Raw genomic sequence first — 23,772 nt, 5'->3', positions numbered from 1 at the left:
GTTACGAAAGCGCAATGAAGACTTGCGTACCTGGATGAGAGACCACGATAACTTTCGCGATGACAACATTGCAAATAGGAGCATGAATCAAGACAAAGGGCACCCTATCGCTAGGAGAATAATGGAAGAGCTGATACCCCCGCATTTTATCATTCCAAAGGTTCCACCATTTTTTGGGGAAGGTGACACTGAAGCCCACCTTAAAGCTTTCCGAGCTTAGATGTTGATTTCTAGAGGAAGTGACGCCGTTCGTTGCCAGATGTTCGTAGGAACGCTCACCGGCACAACTCTCAAATGGTTTAGTAAACTCCCTAATGCATCCATTACATCTTTTTCCACATTCTCTTAGGTCTTCTTGAAGCGATTTGCAGTAAATTGACCAAAACCGTTACAGATCGCCGACATGTTTGACATAAAGCAAATCTCGGAGGAGTCGTTGAAGCAATTCCTCAATCGTTTCTGCGACATAAGCATGGGGCTCACTAACCCAGTGAGGAGATGCTAGTAGGGGCCTTTGTCAAAGGGATGCAAGCAAACCCCTTTAGCGAGTCCTTCCCACGACAACATTGGCCAACATGTGAGGCCGAGCAACAATATACATCGAGACGGAGGAAGCTATGCAGAAGAAGAGAGCGGAAGAAAAACATACGAATGTAAGAACAAAGATACACGACAACAGGTAATAGAGACATTTTCACCACACAAGCGACCAAACTACAAGTTTACCCCTTACTCCACACAACGAGCTCCTCAAAGGAAGACGGTTAAATCGACTTGTCCAACCTTCACTAAACTCAAAGCACAATTAATAAAGGATGTCGACATTATGAGATATTTGCACTTTCCTTTAGAGACTAGAAGATTACTCGAAAAAGACACGTCAGCTTGGTGTGAATTTCATAAAACTTATGGACATGACATAGAGAGTTGTTTCCCCTTGACGAGGCAGTTAGCTAGTCTAGCCAGAAAGGGAATACTTCGGAAGTATGTCAACTCAGAAGACCAAGAGGAACAGGAGGACAAGGATTGCCAACCAGGACACAAGAAGCCCATCGGGGAACCAAACGAAACATCGATTCTAAGCAATTTTAATACTATAGTCAGGGGATTCGCAAGGGGAGGTTGGTCAGCAAGAAAGCGTTATGCTAGAAATGTTATGTCAATGGCCACTATGGAGGTCTCCACTCCAATTTTGACTCTTACCTTCTCGGGGGAAGATATGAAGGATGTATACCCCCCATTTTTGATATCATTAGTCATGATGGGAAGGAATATGCACCGAGTCCTAATTGATCAGGGGAGCTCGACAAACATGATGTTTTGGGATGCATTCATAGGCCTGCAAGTTCCTAGAGACCAATTGCAGCCCTTTGATGGAGTACTAGTGGAGTTTTCAGGAGAACATGTAGAGGTCTGAGGCCATGTAGATCTTTGAACGACTTTCACAGATGAGCGAGCAATAAAAACGATCATGGTCAGATATATGGTGGTAAGCACTCCCTCTTTCTATAACTTGTTGCTAGGAAGGCCATCTCTAAATAAATTGGGGCAATAGTTTCTACTACCCACATGAAGATGAAATTTCTTATAGAGGATGGGGTAGTCACTATGAAAGTTGACCAAGAAATCGCTCGTAAGTGCTACGAGAACAGCCTACGCACGAGAAAAACTTATACCATAGCTCAATCAAGTCCCGTCAGGAAGGAGCACTAGAAGCTGAGCTAGATCTAAGGTCCTCAGATGAACATCGCGGTGCGAAGCTAGTAAGAGACTTGAAGGAGGTGAAAAATTCATCAGGTAAAAAGGTGAAAATTGGTTCCAATCTAGACCACCAAAGATCTGTCAGGAATAAACCCCGATGTTATCTACCACCAATTAAATGTTAACTACAAATTCAGGGCAAAGATACAAAGGTGAAGGAGGCTCAACGACGAAAAGGCAAAAGCCGCTACGGAAGAAATATTAAAACTGAAAGGGTTGGACATAAGCCGATTACTACACATAGCGAAAAAGAGATATCCGACTTTGGGAAAAACAGCTCTAGCAATCGTGATCACAACTCGAAAACTTCGACCCTATTTTTAACGTTTTCAAGTAGTACTAAAAATCGACCTCCCAATTAAAAAAGTTCTTAAGAAATTGGATATGACGGGTCGTTTAGTAAAATGGGCCATAGAACTCAGAGAATACGAAATCACATTTGAGCCACGAGGTCCCATCAAAGCACAAGTGTTGTTGGACTTTGTGGTCAAGTTAACACTACCTTCAACCAATGATGACGAGGAGCTCGGCCCGAAAGACATCATAACTATGAAATGGCTCTTGTCCGTGGATGTTGTAGTTCTGGAAAGACTAGGAGGCATCCTTGTTGAACAGTCTATGAAATTTTCTTTTAAAACTAGCAATAATCAGATAAATATGAAGCCCTAGTTGCAGGTATGTTGTTGGCTAAGGAAATGGGGGTTACACACCTTACGACTAAAAGTGATTCATTCGGTCACCAGGCAAGTCAACGGTGATTTCGCCGCCAGGGATCCTCAACTGGCACGATATTTGGAATACATAGAGACCCTAGCCAAAGTTTTTCTCACCTTTGGGCTTATCCATGTCCCCAGGAAGATAACAATCAGGCAGACCTACTATCCAAACTAGCCAGTTGTACTAAACCGGGGCAACAAAAGTCAGTTATCAAGGAGATGTTAAATGCCCCAAGAATAGATACCTTGGGACGAGCTACAATTATGACCACTTATGAGAGCAATAGGTCAGAAACATGGATGACACCCATAAAAACTTACTTGACCGACGGAGTGCTACACACAAACCCAACAGAAGCCCAACGCATCAATAAAAGTTCTTCTAGATATACTCTATTGGATGGCCACCTCTTTCGTTTTGGTTTCTCTCGACCCGTATTGACCTACATAGATCACGAGGAATCTAAAAGAATTATGATTGAGTTGCACGAAGGGTATGCGATAGTCACGTCGAAGGATAAGCCCTGATGTTAAAAGTTCTCCGAGCAGGTTATTTCTGACCCACGATGAAGAAGGATTGTATGGAACATGTGCAGAAATGTGTCCAATGTCAAAGGCCCTTTCATACTGAGGTCCCCCTGAGGTCTTGGCCCTTTCATACATACGAGGAATAAACATACTCAGACCATTCCCATTAGCAGCTCGTCAAATGAAGTTTCTCGTAGTCACCGTTGAATATACGACGAAATGGATAGAGGATAAACCCGTGGCTTCTATCATAGCTACCACAATCACACAGTTCATATGGAAAAATATAATTTGTAGATTTGGCAGACCTCATCACTTGATATCAAACAACGAAACTTAATTCTCAAGCTCTCAAGTTAGGAAACTTTGTAACGAAGTGTGGATGAAACAAAAGTTCTCATCAATGGAGCATCCTCAGACAAATGGACAAGCTGAGGCAGTAAATAGAGTCATTCTAAGAGCACTTAAACGGAGAATAACAATGGCAAAAACAACATGGCCAGAGGACATACCTTGTATTCTATGGGCATATCACACCACCCCCATAGTCTACAACATAGGAGACACCCTTCCGTTTAGTATATGGGACAAATGCTCTCCTTCCTTTAGAACTCGAAAATCCTCCAAGAGAGATGACCACTATTCCAGAAGATGGTAAGCAGGGTATTCGTGCCAAGTTGGATGTTTCGGAAGAAGTTTGTGAATTGGCTCGAATAACAAGCGAGGTCACAAAAAGAGGAGTAGAAAGGCGATACAGAACAAAGGTGAAACCCTATGACTTCAAAGAAAATGACCTAGTATTAAGGAGGGCTCATGCAATCGAAATGGAGGATAGCTCTCGCCAAAATGGGTAGGGTCGGAACAACTCCAAAAGGTCCTTTTTGGAGAAGCATATAAATTGGAGACGTTGGATGGAACGACCATCCCTAGGACATGGAACACAATAAGCTTATGATCCTATTTTAGCGAAATTTTGTCTCTACTACATATTTATTCTCTTTCTTTTATTTCAGTTCCTGCTATTTCACATTGTAGAGAATTCCCTTTTAATAAAACCCACACTCTTTTTCCCTCCAAAACTAATTGGACGATTTTTTAACGAGGTGAGTTATTCATAATTTTGATATGTTAATATTCATGTTAAATCTCAAACTTAGTTTATCCTTACTTCGAAAACATCGGTCTAATCTCGCTACACGTTTGGTAAAAACATTAGTACACTGAGGGCTATCTCGGTACGACCTTGCTACGCGCCTGGTAAAAACTTCAGAACGCTGAGGGGTATCTCAGTCCGACCTCGCTACGTGCTTGGTAAAAACCTCAGTATGTTGAGGGCTATCTCAGTCCGACCTCGCTACGCACTGGTAAAAACCTCAGTACGATGAGGACTATCTAAGTCCGACGTTGCTACTGGTTAAAATCTCAAAATGCTAAGGGCTATCTCGGTTCGACCTCGCTATGCGCCTGGTAAAAACCTCAGTACTTTGAGGGCTATCTTGGTTCGACCTTGCTACACGCCTAGTAAAAACCTAAGTACACTAAGGGATATCTCGGTTCCACCTCGCTATGCGCCTAGTAAAACCCTAATACATTGAGGGCTATCTTGGTCTGACGTCACTACGTGCTTGGTAAAAATCTTAGTACGTTGAGGGCTATCGCGGTCCGACCTTGCTATGCGTTGAGTAAAAATCTCAGTACGCTGAGGACTATCTCGGTCCAACCGTATGTTTGGTAAGAGTCTTAATATGCTAACGGTTTTTTCATTAATATTTAGGAAGAACAAGTCATATCCCATCTTATATAGCTTAAAGAATTTTTCTTTAAGTTATGAATACTATAATTTAATATTTGGAAAGAAGGAGTTGTATCCCATCTTATCTAGCTTAAAAGAGTTTTTCTTTAAGTTAAGAATACTTGGTACTTGAGAAGAACAAGTTATAAATACCATCATTACATCCCAGGAAGTGAAAGAAGCAAACAATATTAAACAAGCATCAGTGTTCAAAAAACAAGCAACAAAGTATTATCAATGTTTAATACGCCTAAGCTACAATAAGAAATTTACGAGCTATCAAAACTATTACACATTTTTTTCTACTCATCAGCAATCTCCACCAGTTGGTCATCCACTACTTCTTTTGTAATATCCGTGTTGGAAGTATCAGCATCAGGGCAAAGTACTTTCACTTGATCCCAAGCTAACTGAAACCCTTATTTAAGTGTAGCACAAAGCTAATCAGTGAGCTCCTCTTTTTCGTTTTCTAAACTTTGGCACTAGACAATCAAGACCTGCACTTGAGTCTCACAAGTTTGAACCTTCAGAGTCAGTTCATCAACTTTGGTTTGCAAAGAGGTCAACTCAACCTCCTTATCCTTCAAAGCTTGTTTAACTTTAGCAAGCTCGGTAGCCTCGGATTGAAGTTGTATAATTTATTTTTTAGACGCTTCCAAATCTACCACTAATTTCAACTCCCTTTGCTCAAACGTTTCCAAGCAATCAACCAAAAAGAGTGAGGAAGCTTCGGCCTGATGCAAATAGCGCAATAGTCCTTCTCAGGTCGAGTTAGAGTCACGCTTTGAAAGCACTACGCCATAGAAAAATTGTGAGCTCGCCGATGAGCCAAGTGTTCAAAGTCTTCATCCCAAAATATTTTTCTTGAACCCGAGGTAGCAAGTTTGCTCGTCCTGATAATAATCGACAGTCGTTAGAATCTGAAGCCTCAAGATTAGTTCCCTCGTGCCCTACTTTCCTTTTCTTTAGCTTAGAGTCATTCTGAATGGTCTCGGGGCCACTCTCAGGACTGATCTTTGTAGGAGAGCCTTGAACTCGAGAGCTCGCCCCACCTTTCGAATTTCCTTTCTGCTTGATACGTCATTTTCTGGATAGAGCCATTTGCTTCTCTATCATCACAAACAAAGTTAGCAAACCATGAAAGAATGAAGTTAATACAAGAGTGTATACCAATGAACAATTTTAAGTCTATTTTTCAATACTTGAGCTCTAAGATCTTACGAATGTCGAAAATGACCTCTATACCCTCTAATTCTTCACAACCTTTCCGATCTACCGAGTTTAACTCTTCCAACTCTTTCATTTGACGAACATTCTTTTGGATAAGGTGTTTTATCCAATACAAAGGAAATCCTTCTAACAAGGCCAGGTTATGAGCAAGTGCTAAAATTTTTAAATTTTTATATAGACTCCTTTAAAACCTTTATAGGAGGATTGGTATAAAGTGAATAAATCTTGACCACCTATACCACTCAAGAAGGCCCAGAGTTGTCGAGAATAGATCTTGACCACCTATACCACTCAAGAAGGCCCAGAGTTGTCAAGACGAGCTACTATTTTGTTCAAAGAAATATAGAAAAATAACATACGTAGGTCGGATCCCAAGACCTCTACAGAGAATATAAAAGCTCGAATAAAAACCCAACTATTAGGGTGCAAGTGAGAAGGGCCATATTCAGCACAGTTAGTAATCCCTTCTCAAAGTTGTTAAAAAGAAGTCAAAATCCAAATCTTTCAAAAAGAGTGGCATATATAAAGGTATATGTCTGCAGAAATGGAAGAGTATCATCCCTACATTCGAGTTCATCTAATTCACACGTTCCGACAACCACATCTTTTTCATCATTCTTACATAAAGCTTGCCCACTCCTTGGATCCTTTCCTCAGTACTAAATCATGTGCATTCATAATACCTTGAAAGCCCAATGATATTATGAATCAAAATAAGTCATTAATGAATTCAAATTTTTATCCTCTTAAATTTAAAAATTTAATAAATTTTTTGTGCTTTAAGATTAATTTAATTAAAATTTTTAATTATTTGATTTATTAAGTACGTAAGTTAAAAATTACGTAAAATTTGATTTTAATTATATAAAATATTATTGAATATTCTAATATTTGTTAATGCAACTGAAATTTAATTTGGATCATTAAAAGTATAGATTTAAAATATTCAAAGTTACAAAATAAGTCCAAAATCAACAAATTCTGGAAAAAAATAGTCAAGAGCTAAATACACCCCAATTTTTATTTACATACTCCTCCTGAGGTGGACCTCCAAAACAACCTGTTCTCCACCTCTTCTATCACTTAAACTCCACTCAACCTGTAACAATCCTCTACTAATTAATCTGTCCAATTACATGATGACACATGATGACACGTGCCATGATCCTTCCCACATGCCGTCGCCTTCGCCCTCCAACCTTTCAGCCATCATAGTGCCGTCAGCTGCAGGCTTCTTAGATAATAATATATAGAAACTAGAAAAACATAAAGCTTTGTAGTAAATTCAATACAGACATCCTATTTGTTGCAACACGAGTAGAAGAGACAATCAACATAAACAAGATTAACAATCCAACAACACATGTCAAAGCTTCTCATTGATATAGTGCCTATTTACAAGATATTTAGCATGGAGAATAACAGCAAAGGGAATGATGAATGTGAAGATAATAAAACCTAAGGTTTCACCGTATCTCCATCCACTCCATTTCTTACTTTCTTTCAAACACCCATGAATCTAAGACAAATTTAATCAATCAAGGGGAAGACGAAGGACTTAGACAAGAAGACAAATTCACAAATTCAAGAATTACAAAACCAATGGAGAAATTCCCATAAAACACTCGATGAAATAACATTGGCAATCAAGTATTGCTCTTACTCATCATGGCCGACACATGTACCTTCCTACAACCAATAGGAGAGACTTCAGCCATTCCAACTCAAACGCATAAGAAAAATCGTAAATAAAAACGTAATAAAATGTAAATCTTTGTAGTATGTTACCTAATCTACAGTTATTGCCTCCACGATCCGATAAACATCCTCTTCATCAAAATCAACAGAGTAAACAGTCCTCCAACAACCACTCCAAAAGTCTGTCCTGAAGAATAAATGCAGTGAAAATACTGCATACAAAGATAACAAAACCTAATGTTTCAACGGATCAACATCTACTGTTTCTAAAACCTTCCCACCTTGCACACTCTGGACCCACTTCATTTCTTAGTTTCCCTGAATTCAAGAAAACTATAATCAAACTGGTAAAAGATGAAGGACCTAGCCATATATGAATAACGAATTTAATAATTAAAAAATCCAACGGAGAAGTTTCCACAAATTTCCACAATGATCTTAATGTTTAACAATCAAGTATTGCTCTTGCTTAGACAAACACCATGGCTGACACACGTACCTTCCTACAAACCAATAGGAGAGACTTCGACCATTCCAAACATAGGAAAAATAGTGAATAGAAACGAAATAAAACATAAAGCTTTGTAGTATGTTAAATAATCTACAGCTATTTCCTCCACAGTCCAATAGTCCTCTTCACTGCAAGATGATTAGAAGAAGATAATCAAATTGCAAGAGTCAAACAGTCTAACAACACAAATGTCCTCACAATTATATAATACCTATTTACAAGATCAACAACTCCACAAGTTTGGCCTGAAGAATAACGACAGTGAAAATACTGAATACAGAGAAAATAAAACTTGATGTTTCACCATCCACTGTTTCTGAAACCTGACCACCACCCACCATTTGCACACTCTGCACCAACTTCATTTCTTAGTTTCCCGAAAGAGCCCATGAATTCCAAAAAACTATAATCGAACTAATAAAAGATGAAGAACCAAAAGATGACAAGATGAATAAAAAAATTTAATAATGAGAAATTGTTGAAAGGGGGAGCCTTTCATCCATAAATGAAGAACAATTTTGATGATGTCTACTGATCTAGGATAAAACATAGCTTGGTCCAGTTAGGATATGCATTAGGCAATTAGTTTCTCTTTATCAAATGTATTTCAGGCCTGCTGTGTATTTCTGCATATGATTAGTTCTTTAACTAATGGATTAGCTGTGAGTATTGTACAAAGTAAGTGAAAATATGCTCACGATAATCGATTAGGTAAATTGCTAATCGAATTAGTGACAGCAAAAACCTTTGTATAAAAGTTGTTTTGGAATCTGTTTTGGGTCTGGAAAAATCAGAAAGATCACGCAGTTTTCATCTAAGATAGAGCCATCTGAGAGACACAAAGTTTCAGAAGATTCTGCAAGATAACTCAAGTATAGATCCAAGAAGAATTGATGGTTGATTCTACCATGATGGATCTTGCTTGATTCAAGGAGCATCAAGTCAAATCTGCACAACTTAGGTGTTTTCGTTTCTTGTTTTGTTTTCTGTATTTCTGATTACAGTAGCTTCAGTGTTTGAAGTGTGGACCTAGGTGCAATTGTGTGGATGCATTGCTCCTAGGAGGAGTTCTTGATTGTTGAATCAAGTTCTTGGGTTTTGGGGGTTAGAATTACATAGGTGTGCTTGTAATTCTTGGAACCTTTTTGTTTAGTGGAATCCTCCTAAGTGTGTTACTTAGGAGAAGACTGGATGTAGATTCTTTTTGAATCGAACCAGTATAAATTGTGTGTCTTGCTTCTTTCTTCTCTCTCATAATCTTTCTTGATTGATTTAAACAGTCCATTAACCCAGAACTGCGAAATTGATTAATTAAGCTTTAAAACCTAAAGATTTATTCAAGATTCATCTTAAACCATATAAAAGCTTGTTAATCAATTCAAATCCCTTTGTGGTTAAGATAATTAGACAGATCTGTTTTTAACAATTGGTACCAGAGCTGGCTAATCGCACGATAATCGATTAGAAAGATCCTGATATGTCTAATACATCTCAAACCTTTGCTAAGGGGCATCCATCAACAGGCCACCTCTGTTTGCTGATGAAAACTACCCTTTTTGGAAAATTAAAATGAAAATTTTTCTTGAATCAGTGGACAAAGGGGTCTGGGATGCTGTAGTTAATGGACCTTTTCAACCCATTAAAGTTGTGGAAGGCAAAACTGTTCTTAAAGAGTTCTCAAAGTGGACTCTTGATGAAAATAAAAGGGCACACTATGATGTTAGAGCCAAAAATATTATATCCTCTGCACTAACTTTGGATGAATTTTACAGGGTATCTGTGTGTGAATCCGCCAAAGAGATGTGGGATGTTTTGGAGGTCACCCATGAGGGCACGGATGAGGTAAAAAGAGCAAGGAAGAACACTCTTATTCAAGAGTATGAGATGTTCAGGATGAAGTCTGGAGAAAGCATTTGTGATGTGCAGAAAAGATTTACACATATAGTAAATCACCTCCTAGCTCTTGGCAAGACTTTTGACAAAGAGGAACTCAATATCAAAATTTTGAAGAGCTTAAATAGGATATGGCAGCCCAAAGTCACAAAGTCACTGCAATTTCAGAATCCAGAGATCTCACTAGCATGAACATGGCCACACTCTTTGGGAAACTAAGGGAACATGAACTAGAGCTTGGAAGAATCAAGGAAGAAGAGGATGGAGAAAAGAGGCACACAATAACCTTGAAGAGTGCTGTAAAATCTGCAGCAAAACTGAAGAAAGCAGAATCTGCAAATAACTCTAATGATGATTATAACTTTAACAATGAAGCTTTGAGACTATTGGTAAAGGGGTTCTCAAAATTTCTAAAGCATAAGAACAAATCTAACAGTAATTCTGCAAAAATTAAAAGATCTTCTAGGAAACAAGAAAAACATGTTCCAACCTGCTATAAGTGTGGAAAAATGGGACACATCAAACCTGAATGCCCTGCCCTCAAGCTGAAACAAAAACTAGAAGAGAAAGGTGAGGCAGACAAGCACAAGAAGAAAAGGAAAGCTTACAACAGTGACTCCCGCTCATCCAGTGAATCTGATCGAAGCATTGAGAAAGAGACCAACCTCTGTCTTATGGCTGGAACAAGCTCTTCTAAGAGCAGTGTGAGTAGTTTCAACTCCAATGATGATGAAAATAACTACTATGAATTACTTGATGCTTTTAATGAATTGCATAAGGAAGCCACAAAATTGCAAAAGTCAAATAATAAGCGTAATGGAGAAATTAAATGGCTTGAAGGTAGAGTAAAGCAACTAGAAGAGGAAAATGAAAATCTGATAACAGGTCTTGAAAAACTAGAGAAATCTAAGAAACACTCTAGGTCCAAAGATGACACAAGCTCTCCCCAATGTGAAAAATGCCCAAGACAGCTAGAAAAGATAGATTACCTAATGAAAACTCTCTCAAAATTCACTTTGGGAAGATCAAACCTTGATGCAGTGTTAGGATCTCAAAGGAGTGTGCTTAATAAAGAGGGAATAGGTTACAGTGGCAAATCTAATCCATTAGGCACCAGAAGTTTTCTAGATATGAGTAAACCAACATCTGTCATTTGCTCCTACTGTTCTGAACTTGGTCATGCATCAAATTCCTGCTATTTTAAAAATTGTGGGGTTCCTAAAGGAGAGTACAAATAGGTACCTAAAGGAACACCTCAAACCACTAACATGAAAGGACCCAAGTTCAATTGGGTACCTGCATCTTCTCTTTAATCTTTGTTTCAGATGTGTCTTGATGCAAGGAAAACAATGTAGCTTTTATATAATGGATGCTCAAGACACATGAAAGGAGATGTGAAGAACTTCTGCAGGATATCTTACAAAGCCAATTATTGGTCATGTTACAAGAGGTGATAATAACAAAGGTCAATATTTTATCCATCACATTGGTCAATTTTTTAACCTGTGCTACTGATTTCACCTGCTGCGTTGTTAGTATTGTCATACTTTATATGCCTACTGTGTTCAAACTGTGTAGCTGCTTGCCTAACCTTGGCCTTAATCCATTATCGTGTTCTGTCTGAAGCTTAATCTGTGTTAAGTTCTGCATCACATAGTTGCTACTTAATTTCTCAAAAGGAGCCCGCTAATCCATTATGCGAAATTGTTATGCATTCTGGTTGTTATCCTGGTTGTTATGCATTATCTCCTGCTGCATCTCTTACATTGCTGCGCTGTTTAGATACAATTTTCCTGCTGTTCTGTATTGCATCCTAAATCTGTCTGATTTTTTTGCTAATGTCCAAAAAGGGGGAGAATTTGATATATTGATGGTTTATTGGTAGGGGGAGTATGTAATGAAAATGATATCTGTTATATGCCTATGTTGTTGTTTGCTTTGTGTGCTTGTACTGTTGTTGTGTTTGCTTAATGTGCTGCAGGCAGGCTTATCACAGTCCATGTTTTGGACATCATCAAAAAGGAGGAGATTGTTGAAAGGAGGAGCCTTTCATCCATAAATGAAGAACAATTTTGATGATGTCTACTGATCTAGGATAAAACATAGCTTGGTCCAGTTAGGATATGCATTAGGCAATTAGTTTCTCTTTATCAAATGTATTTCAGGCCTGCTGTGTATTTCTGCATATGATTAGTTCTTTAACTAATGGATTAGCTGTGAGTATTGTACAAAGTAAGTGAAAATATGCTCACGATAATCGATTAGGTAAATTGCTAATCGAATTAGTGACAGCAAAAACCTTTGTATAAAAGTTGTTTTGGAATCTATTTTGGGTCTGGAAAAATCAGAAAGATCACGCAGTTTTCATCTGAGATAGAGCCATCTGAGAGACACAAAGTTTCAGAAGATTTTGCAAGATAACTCAAGTACAGATCCAAGAAGAATTGATGGTTGATTCTACCATGATGGATCTTGCTTGATTCAAGGAGCATCAAGTCAAATCTGCACAACTTAGGTGTTTTCGTTTCTTATTTTGTTTTCTGTATTTCTAATTACAGTAGCTTCAATGTTTGAAGTGTGGACCTAGGTGCAATTGTGTGGATGCATTGCTCCTAGGGGGAGTTCTTGATTGTTGAATCAAGTTCTTGGGTTTTGGGGGTTAGAATTACGTAGTTGTGCTTGTAATTCTTGGAACTTTTTTGTTTAGTGGAATCCTCCTAAGTGTGTTACTTAGAAGAAGACTGAATGTAGATTCTTTTTGAATCGAACCAGTATAAATTGTGTGTCGTGCTTCTTTCTTCTCTCTCATAATCTTTCTTGATTGATTTAAACAGTCCATTAACCCAGAACTGCAAAATTGATTAATTAAACTTTAAAACCTAAAGATTTATTCAAGATTTATCTTAAACCATATAAAAGCTTGTTAATCAATTCAGATCCACGAGCTCAATGATCTTAATGTTCAATGATCAAGTATTGCTCTCGCGTAAACAAATATCATGGTTGACACATGTACCATCCTACAGGCAATAAGAGAAACCATAACCATTCCAACTCAAGCACATAAAAGAATAATAAATTAAAAATTAATAAAACATAAAGCTCTATAGTATGTTCAATAACCTACAACTATTGCCTCCACGATCAAATAGACATCCTCTGCATTGCAACACTAGTAGAAATAGATAATGAAAATCAACAGAGACAACCGCCCAACAACACAAATATCAAAGTTTCTCAAGCATATAGTGCCAATTTGCTAGATCATCCACATTCCACAAGTTTGGCCTGGAGAATACGACAATGAAAATACAGAATGCAAAGATAATAAAACCCAAGTTCATCGGATCTCCATCCACAATGGCCACAACCCACCAGTTGCATACTATGGAATGACTTCATTTCGTAGTTTCCCTGTGGAGCCCATGAATTTAAGAAAACTTTAATCAATCTGGGTAAAAGATGAAGGACCTAGACGATAAGATGGATAAACAAATAAAAATATCAGCAATCAAGAATTGCTCCTCTTTGGACAAACACAATGGTTGACACATGTGCCATCTACGACCAATAAGAGAAACATTAGTCATTTCAACTCCAACACATAAGAAAAATACTAAATGGAATCATAATAAAACAATAGTCATTTACAGCTATTGCCTCTAGGATGATAATCAAAGTCAACTGAGTCAACAGTCCAAAAACACAAATGTCAAAGCCTCTCACTCATATAGTACCTAATTACAAGATCTCCCACTCCACAAGTTTCTCCAGGTAATGAAAATACTGAATGCATAAATAATAAAACCTAAGTTTTAACCGGATCTTCATCCATTGTTCCCAAAACATGCCACCATCCACCATTTGCACACCTGACAACCATTTTAATTCGTAGTATCGATATACAACCCATTAATTTAAAAAAACTTTAATGAATTTGGGTTGAAAAGAAAGACCTACGTGATAAGATGAATAAAGAAATTCAATACCTAAAAAACCAAGGGATAAATTTCAATAACAGATTGGATGATCATAATTTAAGCAATCATGTAGTGCCATTGCTTAGTCAAACAGAATAGCTGACACATGTACCTTCCTACTACCATTAGAGAGACTATAGTCATTCACACTATAGTACATAAGAAAATAGTAAATTGAAACGTAATAAAATATAAAGCTTTGCAATAAGTTTAATACTGAACAAATATTGCCTCTAGGATACAACACACATCCTTTTAGTTGTAACATGAGAACAAGAAAACAATCAAAATCAACAGAGCCAACAGCCTCTCATATAGTGCCTATTTACAGATCACCCACTCACTCCACAAGTTTAGCAAGAAGAATAACATCAAAGAAAATAATGAATTCAAAGATAATAAAACCTAAGGTTTTGCCAGATTTCTGAACCCTTCCCACCACCCACCAGTTGCACACCCTGTACCCACTTCATTTCTTAGATTCCCTGAAATAACCCACGAATTCAATAAAAATTCAATCAATCTAGGTGGAAGATGAAGGACATAGATGATATGGTGATTTAGGAATTGAAAAATCGGTTGAGAAATTCCCATAACACACTCGATTATCATAATGTTCAGCTATCAAGTATTACTCTTGCTTAGACAAACATCATGGCTGACACATGTACCTTCCTACAACCAATATGAGAGACTTCAGCCATTCCAACTCGAGCACATATAAGAAAAATAGTAAATAGAATCGTAACGAAACATAAAGCTTTGTAGTATGTTAAATAATCTATAACTATTACCTCTACGATCCAATACACATTGTCATCACTGCAACACTAGTATAAGAAGATAATCAAAATCAACAAGAACTCCCACTCCAAAAGTTTAGCCTAAAGAATAAACAGAAATGAAAATAATGAATTCAAAAATAGTAAAGCCTCAAGATCTCCCACTAGAAAAGTTTAGCCTAAAGAATAACGGCAATGAAAATAATGAATTCAAAGATAGTAAAGCCTAAGGTTTCACTAGATCTCCGTCCAATGTTTCTGAAACCTGCCCACCACCCACCGATTTAACATATTTTCGCCAAATTATTTTTGTTCTAGGATAACGAGCTAATTAAGAATCCCACAATGCCTTTCATAAACCCAGAACTCATAAAAACATAGAGGACAAATCCTCCTCAAGTGTTAGTTTGCAGTTTCCAGTGCCCATGACAAAATCCCAGACTGTCGACATACTACCATCAATACAAATAAGATCATAATCAAACTAACAAGATATAGCCATTTAAAAATTGGATCATAAGAGCACAGCAAAGTAACGGTAAATAAACCCTCTAGCTTCACATACCACAGAACTTCCACACACAATTTGCACATCTACAACACACTTCATTGCTTGGCTTCATAGGCGAAAAGATGAATTCAATAATTAAAAAACAATGGAGATATTCCCATAACAGACTCGATGATCATAATGATTAGTGACCAAGTACCTTCCAAATCAAGCGCATAAGAAAAGTAGTGAATGGAAACACAACAAAATGAGATGCACCTTCTCACTATTCAACCATTAAGAGAGACCAGACGTTCAAAAAAAAAATCTACCTCCATTGCGTCCATAACCAAAGACATCCAAAGTAAGTCTAGACATCACTGCAAAACGAGTTAAAGGCCAAACAATACAAATGTCAATGCCTCTTATACTCATGTGGTGCCTGTCACCACGCCACAAATGTAGCCAGAAGAATAACTTCAGAGAAAATAATGAACGCAAAGATAATAAAACCTGAAGTTTGCCTGGATCTTCATTCACAGCTTCCAAAACCTGTGCCCACATATGTATTAGCAAAAGTTGAGATTGAAGAAAATCGGCAAGGGACTAAGATTGAGTAAAATAGTCTGCAACAAGATAGCATCTAGTTCCCACATCCTATCATAAATTTGGAGACCCCAAACTGAAAGGAGTCAAAAGAGCTGTGATTTTGGAGTACCGAAGAGTGCAAATCATATGCAAGAATCAGAATGAAAGTCATACTAAACTCTCTTTAACACCAAAATTTGACCACATCAATTGATGGTAACACCATATACTTCACCCAAATCAATACAAAATCACCAAACCATATTTTATAGGATAGTTAATTTCTTCCACAAACGACCACACTTGATTTCACTGTGAGAACCCAACGAAGCACAAAAAATTGGTGAAATGAGCTCATCGAAGACCAAGGAAAAGTAAAAATAGAAGATGGCCCGTTCTTCAACAACAAATTCCACTTCAACTGCATAAGAGAAACACCTGTGCAGAGAAACAAACGGCAGTTGAATGCCAATGTTTATTACGAGTTCTTAGCCATTCCTAACACTTATGTTTTTCAATCCTCACATGCTTAAAAGTCATGCAGTTCGGTAATTCAAAAACCAAGGGAGACGTAAATGCTAATAATAGGCTAAAAATACAAGAAACAAACCCAAAATACCAATGCAGAGAAATTATATAAAGAGCAAACTCAGATATTAGGTTCCATGTCGTAAACCGTTCCTAACTGAAGATTTTTGATACGCAATCGCAAAAGAAATCTCACTCATATAAAGCCAATTTATAACAAATCCCATTGAATACATAGATAATAAAAGCTAAGGTTTCACCGGATCTCCATCCACCATTTGCACACCCTTCATCCATTTCATTTCGTAGTTTCCCTGTACAACCCATGAATAAAAAAAATAATTAATCTAGGTAGAAGATGGAAGCTCTATACAATAAGATCAACAAACAAATTCAATAAAACATTGATGGAGAAAATTCCATAACAAACTTATGATCAAATTTCAGAGACCAAGTATTGCCATTGCTTAGACAAACACAATGGCTGATACATGTACCTTCTTACAACTAATAAGAGAGACCATAGTCATTCTCACCTGAGCACATAAGAAAAATAGTAAATGGAAACGTAATAAAACATATAGCTTTGCAATAAGTTTACTAATCTAGAGTAATTTCCTCAAGGATACATCCTCTTAGCTTAAACATGAGTAAATGAAAACAATCACCATGGCTGACACATGTACCTTCCTACAACCAATAAAAGAGACATCCTTTATGGTAAGTTCAATAATCTACAACTATTGCCTCCACGATCAATCAGATATCCTCTTCACTACAATCACCATGCCAGACAAATCCTACCCAAATTGCAGTGCCACCAATAGTCTGATAGTGCATGTTAAAAAACCCACAAGAACTGACAGCCACACTGCAAGGTCAGCAATGAATCCAACCAAAACGTAGAATCCAAACAAGTTTAGCTAATCACAAATAATGACATAAAAAATGTAAAGGTTACAAAACCTAAAGCTTGACAAATCCCCTTGATGGTGTTTCCACATCCAACCTCACATCAGTCCCTGCAGACATCTTCACTCCTAATATATGCTCAATGAGACAAATGTTACACTAAACAAATCCCCCAAACATTGCTGCAGAAAAACAAATCGCAATTGAATCCCTATATTTGAAGTTCAGGTTCAAAGAAGTTAAATAATAGAAATGAAACTCATCCAAGATATTATATTACCCTGGATATCGTATTATTATTTAATCCTCAACACAATCGCGGATCACACACCTGGCTATATTCACATTCGTCAACAAATAGCCAATCAAAGATAAATGCAAAAAAAAATGTGACAATAACAAAACCTAAAGTTTCCGAGTAACAAATCACAATTCAATCCTTAATGTTTGGTGATCAAGTCATGATCAAGTCGAGAGAAAGTTAATAAGAGAGAACACTCGTCAAGAAATTAGGATATTGGGAGCTACAGCCATCAAAACTCGATTCTACATGCTCAACCGCCAAAAGAAATCTTAGAGATTCGAGACGTGCTGCAAAGGAATAAACACAAACAACAAATCTGATAGGTTCCAAAATCAGATTGTCTTAAGAAAACACAAGTGTAACAAAACTTAATACTTACATTATCTCCCACACCACACATCCATACACCGTGTCTGCCCTGTACAGCCCGAAAAATTCAATTTTCTTAATTGAACATTGATTCAATTTAAAATAACATTATATCACAGATGGATTATTCTTTACAAATTATAAATTTGATTATGAATTTAAATATTTATTGGTTTTAAATTTGAAAAATATTAATCCCATGCCAAGATAATAATTCATTTTTTATTTATTGCTAATTGAATGAAGTTTTATACTTGATGATTTAACTAACAATTAAGTAATTATTTACTCGAAGATTTAATACATTGCTGTGTGTTTTGTTTAATGATTTAATTGAAAATATAATTTTCTTCAACTATATTTTGAGATTCAATCAAATGAATTACAAATCATCCACAGATCCATTTAGATAAAAATTAAAATCTTTACGACATTTTAAAATTAGTCTTTGTTAGTGTTATGTTTTCATATGATTCTTTTTTTTTCAATATTAAAATTAATTAAAATCTAATCTCAAAGTTTTAAGAATATCTAAGTTATAATTTATAATATTTTTAAATCAGTTTTATTGGTTTAGCGATGGTGACTAGAATGGTGGTTATTAGGCTACAAAATCATGTAATTTATAATTGGAGCCAAAGTTATATGTAATAAGTTAATAACACAATGTAAATTTCTTAAATGTTTGTCTAATTTTAGTTAAATATTTTCCATTTTAGATAAATGTATCTGAAAATTCAATACCTTGAAATATGGTTTAATTATTATATTTATTGTTTTTATTCAGTTTAAGTATTTTTTTTTTTTCAATTAAGTTCCATTATTCTCTGTTAAATCTTAAATCTAATCAGTATTTTGCATGTTAAATAATAGCATATAAACAAATAATGGTAAATATGGGCTTATCACAAATAAACAAGTTCAAATGACCCAAGAAAAAAACTTAAAAACAAACACCAAACGCACTTCAACCCTGAAACTAAGCAAAAGTTTAAAACCCTATAGAAAGTTTTAAAATACATGAAAGAGAATCAGAACTAGTATATTGCAAACATATAAACGGTAAAAACTTATGCTATTATACCAGAAAATGAATGCAGGGAATCAGCAGGTGAGTAGAATGAGAAAAGATGCATATAGGGCAAAGACAAAGAAATGCAGCACACAAGAACAAGAAAAAAAGAAGCGCACCTGAAAAAGAAATGACAGCAAGCAAATGGCATGGAAGTAGATGAAAGAAGAAAAAATCTCGAGCGGTTTGCAGAAGTATATTTGAAAAAAGAGGGAATAGTAACGGTTGCTACTCAAAGTTGAATCTCAAACATTCCGAACGTGCAAAGCATGGATGCAGGACGCGTGTCATGAAGCTGTAGCCAGGGGAAAGTTGTCATAATGAGCCTAGGGAGATGTTTTGCAGAAGATAATGATACTTCAATAATTAATTCTGAATTCAACATATTATAAAAATATAAGACAGACAAAAGTAAGAATTTCAATTCTAAATTTTTGAATGTAAAAGTAGTTCAAACAAATTAAACAACAATATTATCATATTATCATAATATACAACAAACGTACTAAACAACTCCAAGTTAGAACAATGTAGGCCCATACATTAAATTCAGGCGTATGTTTACAATGGTTTAAAAAATTCTCACTAACAGACTAGAGACGTTACACAAAATTATTGATCAAACCCAAAACAAGGAAGGACTTATCAGGTTCAATAAAGAAAGCAGTTAAAAAAAATGTTCTATTACAAATCTGTGACATCCTAATCTTCTATTACAAATCACAAACGAAAAAATAATTTAAAAAAAAAATTAAAAACAAGAGGAAATATTTAATTAGCAATAATAAGAAAATAACTATTGCAGAACTAACTCTAGAAAGTAAAATATATCTTTGCAAATAACTACGAAAAAAATGCCATAGAATTATTACAATGATGAGAATCATCAACAAGCAACTTCAGTATATTTTTCTTACAGCAATAACTATTAAAGGCAATCCATCAATCATAATAATTTATATAAACAACGACAATTGTTATTAGAATCAAAAGATCACATTAGCATAACATCTCTGTAATTCAAAACAAGAATAAAACTAGCTATCAAAAATACATATCTACAAAATATCTGACAAGCACATCACATATTTCAAACTTATACATATGCCGTTAGTTCTCTGAAAATTCCTAATCCAATACACTGCTGTTAGTACAAAGGCATTACATAAGTTGTTTCATTATATCCAACTCCAGAAACATTATGCCTGATAAGGAAACAAGGAAATCCAATAGTGCCAGCTTACCAATCAACTTACTCAGGGAAGATGATCCCATAAAACCAAGGTAGCCTTAGTCACTCCAAACACAAGCTAAGATCAGTGATCACGTGCTGTTTTAAACCGTTCTAAACTCTTCCATAATTTTTATTACTCAAAGAAAGAGAAGTGCCAGACTCCTTGGTGTGTGCTGAAAAGAAATACAACCAAACAAACAATTATTTTATCTAGAGTTATTAGTCGATCTAATTCGTTATACCATTTCAAGAATCGTATCCTGAAATTAACAAATTCCTCTAAAAAACTCCAGCATCAAGCATGCCTAGAAATACATCAATTCCTATCTAAAATCAAACAAAAATGAACAATGAAAGAACGACAAATCCAAAAGAAAATACATCAATTCCTATCTAAAATCAAACAAAAATGAAGAATGAAGGAACGACAAATCCAAAAGAAAGACAAATCAACCTCAAATGTCACTTTGTAACAGTTCTATTGTAGTCAAAGTTACAACGAAGATCAGAATCAAACAAACAAGTGTAGCCAGTTAAACATTAATCCAGAAAACACAGCACTGTACCTCTAAGCCCAACAGAACTTGTCAACCACGCTCATCCCACAATGCCTTTTGTAAACCCAGAACACAAAAATGTAGCAGACAAATCCACCTCAAATGTCATTTTGTAACAGTACTCTTGCATAACAAACCAGTTTAGCCAGTTAAAAGATAATCCAGAAAACATAGCACTGTACTGGCAAAATAAAATCCTTAGCCTCAGACCATAACAGTATTGTTCCTGACTGATACATGTACCTTCCGACAACCAATTCAAGAGACTACAGCCATTCCAAATCGACCAGTTAAGAACAATTGTGAATGGAAACGTAATAAAACGAGAGAGACTACCACCAATGAGAGACTACAGCCATTCCAAACAATAATCTCCCGCCATTGCCTCCACAACCGACATTCATTTGCACACCCTGCCCTCACTTCAATTCTTAGATTCCCTGCAAAGCACAATCAATCTAGGAAGGAGTTGAAGGACCTAGAAGATAAGATAAATAATCAAATACAATAATTGAAAAAACCAACGGAGAAGTCTCATAACAGACTCGATGATCATATTGTTCACGATCAAGTATTGTTCTTCGATAGATAATCAACATCACTGACAAATGTACCTTCTTACAAACAATAAGAGAGACTACCTTGAGCACATAAGAAAAATAGTAAATGGAAACTTAATAAGCATTATTGTAAGAAAAATAATCTACAGCTGCCTCCACGATCTAGTGATAATTCTTGTGATAAAAGAACTGAGTGATAATTCTTGCGATAAAAGAACTGATATTATTCAATCCGACAAAAGCACATCAATTGATAGTTAAACACCATATAATTCAATCCGACAAAAGCACACCATATAATTCAATCCGACAAATGCACACCGATCGATCTTTAAACACCGTATAATTAACCAACAAAAGCAAGCACATTCATGGATCCTTAAACACCGTATAAATCAAACCAACAAAAGTACATATCGATCCTTAAACACTGTATAATTCAACCCCACAAAAGCACACCATAATTCAAAATCATCAACGTTGATTCTGTGTACTTTTGTGGATTTGAAATCAACCCATTTCTTTTTTAATTTCCTCCACTCCCCACATGGGCTTTGCTTGAGACAAGGAGACTCATGTCTAATCAGGTCTACTTTTGCTACTGTGTAGAAGGAAAGGATATTTGGTAGCGTTGCCTTGAAAAAAAACTAAAAAATATAAGAAACTAAATTAAGCATGCACAACACTGTCAAAATAATTTCAGTATTAGAACCTGTGGAAGAGTGAAAAAAACAGAATTGAATGTTGGTTATGCCTCGAGATAATGACCTTCGTATGCTACTAATGACTCCACTGCATTTTTTCTGACTTGTGATATATACTTGTCCAAGAACATCTCCTCCGACAAGCACAACACATGAATATAAATGGGGACTTTCTTGCAGAGATTTTTTGATTTCAACAGCGGGAAGACTTTATATCAAGAAAGCACGCAATCCTCTATGTTCTACATTAAAATCTTAGGCTGGTGAATAAGGACAGACTTGGGCAGCCTAACTGTATGCAAGAAGAATTTCATTTCAACATTCAACTTCTACTCTGATGTTCTAAACAAAGTCGGGGTTCTCGTTCTCTTGAACATTTGCGGGCCCTCATCCTTGGAAAACCCAAAACAATTAACTTTCTTGCATGGACAACCATTCTTGAATTTTCACGGAAACCCAAGTCTACAGTTCGAGGAACGGTTTTCAATAGTAGACTGCGGGTGCAAGAAAAAGCCTTGGATGAAGTTTGAGTACCAAGGCAAGATGAGTCCCAAGAATGCCACCCCTCTCCAAGAAGACGACATTCTCCATAAACCTTTTGTTCTTTGGGAGTATCCAGCCACATCTCTGTAACACAAGAATGAAATCTTTCTGGTCGCACACAATTCTCCAAATAGCTTCAACCGAGGGGACTAATGTTCTCTTCAAGCTATGAGTCAAAATGGAGGGACTCTTTGAAATGAAGCTGCATAACTCGTAACCCTGGAATCCAGACATCTGAAAGAACTGAATTTTGGGTCTCAAGATTTTGTCGTAAAAAGTATCTGAGATCTTTGACGAATCAGGGAATGAATCTTGCACAGGAAAAAGCCTATTTGTTTGAAGAAAATGAGCACCGATAAGGGGTTTTGAGGGAATCTGCCCCTGAAACACGTTTGGAGATATAAAGGGATTGGATTATGGAGAACTGCAACTCGAAATTAGGTAATCAATTATTGTGAAAGAAAATGAATGAATGCAACAAAGTATTTCAAGGAACAAAGAAAACCCTACGTTCAGCTCTGCCCGGAACCACAAACCCCAAAGCCATATGACAGACACCAGATGTCAGAACCACGAGGTTCAAAACTCATCATCATCAAATAAAAGCGTAAGACCACTGATAATGCTTGCTTTCAAGCCGACAAAAAGCACATCGGCCGACCAGATAATTCGCAAAGCCCTGAAAGATCTTGATCAAAGAAGGGAACCATGAGGCCTGTATGTCAGAGAAGATGACAGAACGAATTTTGGCGCAAGAACAACCATGAGGGCAATAGGGTATATATAAGGAAGAGTAAAGATGGACAACTGAGATTAGGCGGTGGGAGAAAAATTATGCAATTAAGATTTTCGTCCTTATCTTGGGTTAGAATAAACCGCTGTTAACCAAAACCAAGTTACAGCAGAAGTAACATTTTAGCTTTAACTTTTTAAATTGTATACATTATATACAATTTTAATATATAATTATTTAAATATTTTTGTATTTATACTGTCAATTTAAAAAAAAAACTATATTCT

General features: G+C 36.3%; 1 long non-coding RNA gene across 12 annotated transcripts; it reads right to left on the bottom strand.

The window, feature by feature from the left end:
• Positions 1 to 6,941: 6,941 nt before the first annotated feature.
• Positions 6,942 to 22,675, bottom strand: LOC114173847. Of its 12 annotated transcripts, none has more exons than XR_003602612.1 (8): positions 20,955 to 22,675; positions 20,399 to 20,561; positions 19,274 to 19,480; positions 18,093 to 18,131; positions 14,904 to 18,000; positions 14,711 to 14,784; positions 13,257 to 14,594; positions 6,942 to 8,586 (listed from the first exon to the last, which is right to left on the bottom strand). It is a non-coding gene; the product is annotated as an uncharacterized LOC114173847 (long non-coding RNA). The 12 variants fall into 12 exon arrangements; XR_003602609.1 differs by having other exon boundaries at positions 13,257 to 16,811; positions 16,995 to 17,033; positions 17,184 to 18,000; XR_003602611.1 differs by having other exon boundaries at positions 6,942 to 7,716; positions 7,816 to 8,586; positions 13,257 to 18,000.
• Between the last annotated feature and the right edge of the window lie 1,097 nt (positions 22,676 to 23,772).

This window comes from Vigna unguiculata, chromosome 2 (assembly GCF_004118075.2).
Source record: "Vigna unguiculata cultivar IT97K-499-35 chromosome 2, ASM411807v1, whole genome shotgun sequence".
Classification (NCBI taxonomy): Eukaryota; Viridiplantae; Streptophyta; class Magnoliopsida; order Fabales; family Fabaceae; genus Vigna; species Vigna unguiculata.
This window is presented reverse-complemented; position numbering and strand designations above follow the sequence as displayed.